Source organism: Xyrauchen texanus, chromosome 10, assembly GCF_025860055.1.
Source record: "Xyrauchen texanus isolate HMW12.3.18 chromosome 10, RBS_HiC_50CHRs, whole genome shotgun sequence".
NCBI lineage: Eukaryota > Metazoa > Chordata > Actinopteri > Cypriniformes > Catostomidae > Xyrauchen > Xyrauchen texanus.
In genome coordinates, this window is record NC_068285.1 from 32,955,421 (window position 1) to 32,961,049 (window position 5,629).

The following is a 5,629-nucleotide window of genomic DNA, read 5'->3' on the forward strand; positions in this document are numbered from 1 at the left end:
CACAAGCATGGTTATTGATGACTGTTGTTCATTTGCGTTAAAAGGGACAGTTCACCCAAAAATGAAAATTCTGTCATCATTTAATCACCCTTGTGTTAATCCAAACCAGGCCCTGTTCTAGGAATGTTAAAGCACCCTCAATTGCGTAACGTTTGTGCTTTATTGCGTCTTCACCTTTACTACTCATATGATTTACTTTCTTCTGTGGAATACAAAAGTAGATTTTAGGCTGATTGTTAGCCTTAGTCACTTTTCACTACCTTTAAATGGAACATTATATATACTGTACGTGAATACATGATTATTTTACCTACATAATATACAATAAACCTTTGTTTAAACACTGGACCTTAACACTTTACTCATTTTAAAACTTGACCTTCACTGCACATAAATAAAAAATATTGGCAGTATATTCAAGTTGTTAGCCAGAGGGGAACTGGCCCCCACAGTGAGTCTGGTTTCTCCCAAGGTTATTTTTCTTCATTAACCAACATCTTATGGAGTTTTGTGTTCCTTGCCACAGTCGCCCTCAGCTTGCTCACTGGTCAAGGATTTCTTTATTGTCCCCGAGGGACAATTTGTTGTACAGTCAGCAGTAAACACACAACCATCAGACAAACATTAATAAAAGGACGATAGATACAAACTAAATAACAAAAATAAAAAAGTAGAAAACGCATTGAATTATTTAAAAAGTCAATGGCAGCTGGAACAAATGAGATCTTAAGTCTATTTGTCCTACATGTTGGCAGATTATGTCTGCAGCCAGACGGAAGCAATTTAAACTCATTGGACAGGGGGTGGCTAGAATCAGCCAAAATTGACTAGGCCTTCTTTGAAACCCTGACATTGTATAGACGAGTTGAGTCGTTCAAGGTCATGCCAGCAATTTTTCTGCTCTACAGGGACATGATCAGGGTCATCACTACTGAGGAGATACGGATCCCTGAAGCATCGGCAAATGTAATAATATGACACCTCACATATTGGCTTTGGAACTCGTTAGTGTATAGCACAAATAAAAGAGGCGAAAGGACGCATTCCCAGGGCGATCCGGTGGAGGAGAAAATCTGACGAGACACCATTTGCCTTCATATGTTGCGACCTCCAAGTTAAAAGATCCATCAGCTAACATATCATGCCAGGATCAATGCTGTGGATACTGCCAAACCTTTCTGGTAATATATGAGGCTAGATACAATAAAAATAAATGCTGAGGAGAAATACAAAACGAATGTTTAATAGGGTGCCTGTCGCAAGGTCAATACCCCTGACTGACCTGTTGGCAGAAAAAAAAAACATGTTTTTTAGAAGAGCATCCTTCACAATCTTCTCAAATGATTTCATAACTAGGGAGGTAAGTGCTACAGTCCTGTAGTCATTGAGTGAATTTGGAACATTACTGGGTGTAACATCTGAGGTTATTATGGCTCCTACCAACCACCAGAGAGAGCCCTCTCCCAAATCGTTTTTCTATGTGATGTGTTGTCAGTTTACCCTGCCTTACCGAGCATTTTTTCCATTGCCATTGTTTATTGATTCATGTTATGACCATTGCCTGTTTTTCTGGAATTACTACTTTTTGGATAACCATTTGTTTTGTTTGCCTGGTTGGACTGTCTATTTGGTTTATTGATTTATCTGCCTGCTTTACGACCACGTCATTCTGCCTGCTGTTTTGGATTGTTTGCTTGTGTCTCTTTTAATAAACTTCCTGCACATGGATGGATCCTAACACGGTCCCCATGGCCAGTTCGTTAACCGTTACACTTAACATACAATTTATATTTAATTAAATTTTTACACACAATTTACAATCATATTTGATCAAACTACACAATTATGACTAAAACTTTATAGATATTACAGTTAAAATTTTCATGCTGTTTCAATCACAGCATGATTTTCTGTAAAGCAGCTTTGAAACAATGTGTAGGCCTACTGTGAAAAGCGCTTGAAAAGTAAAAATGACTTATGTCTGTGTTATGTCAATAAACTGAATTTGTCCATACAAGGCAGTAAATCTGTTCAATAAAACACTAAAAGTTTTTGCCATTCATTGTATTGAAACACTAAAATACCCCTTCCATGATATTGTGGTTAATTTTTACCCATTTTTAAAATGGTTCTAAATGGGTCCGAAAGTTCCTCAAGACCACGGAAGGATTACGTCCTAGGCAGTGTTGGGGAAGCTACTTCGAAACTGTAGTTCCCTCTCGAGAGGTCTCTCCTATTGCGTAAGTAGCTTACGCTATGGGAAAACTCCGTTTCTCGAGAAATATTGAAGTCTTTATGTAAAACGCATTGCAGCTGCACAGCAGACAGCAATGAGCGAGGCAGCTCGGTCATTGGCTGTGCTGCGGCAACTTGCTCGAACCAATGACGGGGCGACTCTGAACGCGCGACCAATGAGCGCGCGCTCCGCGCGCTCCGCGCCCGCGCGCTCAGGGCCAGCCAAGATTAGCATGGCTAAGGCTATATATTAGGCTCCCCGTCATGAGAGTTCTTTAGATTTAATCTCCTTCAGCAAAGACCTTCTCTTCGCTGGATCCTCCGGATTGTTGGAGTCTTTCGCCTGCCGTCGAAAAGCCTACAGCAGGACCGCTAAGAGGATGCCGGCGCCTTCAGCCCCCTTCGAAGCCTTCTGCTACGCCATCCGGCGCGCATCACTGTATCCTTTTACTACAAGCGCTCGCCTCTGCAATTTTCAAGGTGTTGTTGCAAATGCCTTCAGCCTGCGCCTCGTGCAGAGGCCCTCTTCCTGACGGGGATCGTCACATCATTTGCACTCGCTGCCTGGGACCGGACCACGCAGAAGCTGCTCTCACTCAGGGCGGATGCCCCGAATGTGACTCCCTGGGCCTCGCCGAGCTGCACGCTCGCTTTGCCGCTTTCGCCGCAAACGAGCTTGCTTCCACCGTGTTGCCGCCCCCTCCGCTCGAGCCACGCAAGAAAAAGTGCCGCTCAGAGAGGCTGCCAGAGCACGTAGACTTCAGTGTCATCACGCCGGCCCAGTCCCCGCTGGGAACAGAGCGGTGGGTCTCGTCTCGTTCGGCGCGTCAGGAGACGACGATGAAAAAGATGACAGCCTCTCTATTGACGCTGCATCCGACGACTGGCCGGGCTCGGCTTTTGACCTCGCGCCATCGACATCAGCGGACACGAGCACGGGCACCAGCATGGACTCTGAGATCGTCCGCATCCTGTCCAAGGCCGTGGAAGACCTCGGGCTTGACTGGTCTTCTCCGGAAGAACCCGCCTGCAGCCGGCTGGACGAGTGGTTCCTGCAGGGGCGCCGGCAGGCCCCTCGACAGAGATCCTCTCCTTTCTTCCCTGAAGTTCACGACGAACACAAGTCGTGGAAAGCCCCGCACTCTGCTCGTCTGAAGCCTTCTTTTTCTTCCTCGCTCTCCGCAGTGGACGGCGCGAGAGAAAGAGGCTACGAGGGAACTCCGCCCCTCGAGGAGGCTGTGGCCAACCATCTGTGCCCACCCTCCACCGCTGGATGGAAAGCCAAAGCTTCTCATCCCTCGAAGCCCTGCAGATCCACCTCAGCTCTCGCCGGTCGCGCATACGCCGCCGCCGGCCAAGCTGCATCAGCGCTTCATTCAATGGCGGTTTTACAAGTTTATCAGGCCAAAGTTCTCCGCACCATGGACGAGTCTGGACCTGAACCTGAGGCTTTCAAGGACCTGCGCAGCGCCACTGACGTAGCCCTGCGAGCCACGAAGGCCACCGCCCAATCCATCGGTCGGGCCATGGCTAACTTGACTGTCCTTGAGCGCCATCTGTGGCTGACGCTAACGGAGATGAAGGACGCGGATAAGGCGCCATTCCTTGACACGCCTATCGCTCCAAGCGGCCTGTTCAGACCGGTGGTAAAAGAATTCGCTGAACGCTTTACTGATGCCCAGAAGGATTCGCAGGCTATGCGTCACTTCCTGCCCAAGCACTCCAGCTCGTCTCACCAGAGACCGCCTCAGCAGCAGCAGCGAGCCAGGGCGGCGCCTCCCGTCTCCCAGCCAAAGAGCAGACCTGAAACGGACGCTCGACGCCGCTCGCATTCCGCTGGCCGAAGAAAGCCTTCTGAGCAACGAGGTCCTCGGCCCAAGATCGTGCTGAAACCGGAGCCTCGTAAGTCTTCCTAGCAATAGGAAGAAAAAGAGAGAGTATGTGTCTCGCAAAGGCCGGACCGCTCTCTCTAAAACATGTAAAACATTACCCAGTCCCCTTACAGGCGGCTGGAAATGTCTGTACAGCAGTCAATGGGCCAGTCACAGAACTCGCTCACCTGCAATCAAACGCCGTTTTAACGGCGACACACAGAAATCACGAAAAGAGTCATTTTCTGCCTGTGTCACTAAGGGTTCACATGTCCACACTAAAGTGCGCATTCCCACATATCAGTACTGTCCAAACAGTGCCAAATACTTCCCAAGCTCAAGCTGGACGTCCCATAAATGTAGATCGTGTGCCTATTGTCATGTATGCACCACTACACACAAGCACTGTTCCCACAGTTATAAACACTTCCCCAGTAAAAGCGGGAAATACTATAAATGTAGCGCGTGTGCCTGCTGTACTGCATGCACCCCTACACACAAACACTGTATGCATAGCCAAAAAACCCCCGCCGCGAGCGGAAGACTTTATGAAAGTGGTGCGCGTGCCTACTACAGTATATGCACCCCCACCCATAAACGCTGCCCATACAGTTTCAAACATCTCTCTGTCTCATGTCGCAAGCATCACAGATGCGATGCACGAGCCAAGAGACTCCCCGCTAAGAGCGGGAAGCTTTATGAATGTGGCGCGCGTGCCTATTACGTGGTATGCACCCCCACCCGAAAACTCTGTCCATACAGTTTCAAGCATTTCTCCGACTCATGCTGCAAGCATTTCGGAGACAGCGCGCGTGCCTGTACTCTCACACGCACCCCTGCACTCGGCACTCAACACGGCTGCTCAGCGCGCACCTGCGCCTCTGAGAGCTGTAAACTCAGTGTTAGCACAAGGCAATTTGCCGGTGGGGCCCATACGTCACTGCGACACGCCCACAGCCGGCATTCAGCCCATATCTGTGCGAGCAAATGCCTGGGAAAAAATCCCCGACATGCCGAAATGGGTTTTGAACATAATAAAACATGGTTACTCACTTCAATTCGCTCGCAGACCACCCCGCTTTTCAGCGGTGGTCGAGACGAAAGTGAGGAAAGATGTGTCACATACATGTTCTACGCACCGAGGTGCTCAAACTGATAGAGAAGGGCGCTATAGAAACTGTTCCTCCCTCTATGAGCGAGGCGGGTTTTTACAGCCGTTATTTTCTCGTCCCGAAAAAGGACGGTGGCCTCCGCCCCATCCTAGATCTCAGACATCTGAACAAAGCTTTAATGATTCGCTCATTCAGAATGTTAACAACCAAACATATCCTCGCGCAAGTTCGCCCCGGGGATTGGTTTCTATCAGTGGATTTGAAAGACGCTTACTTTCACATTCCGATAGCACCTCATCACAGGCCTTTCCTGAGATTCGCTTTCGAGGGACAGTCATACCAGTACACAGTACTACTATTCGGCCTATCATTGGCCCCCCGTACATTCACGAAATGTATGGACGCGGCACT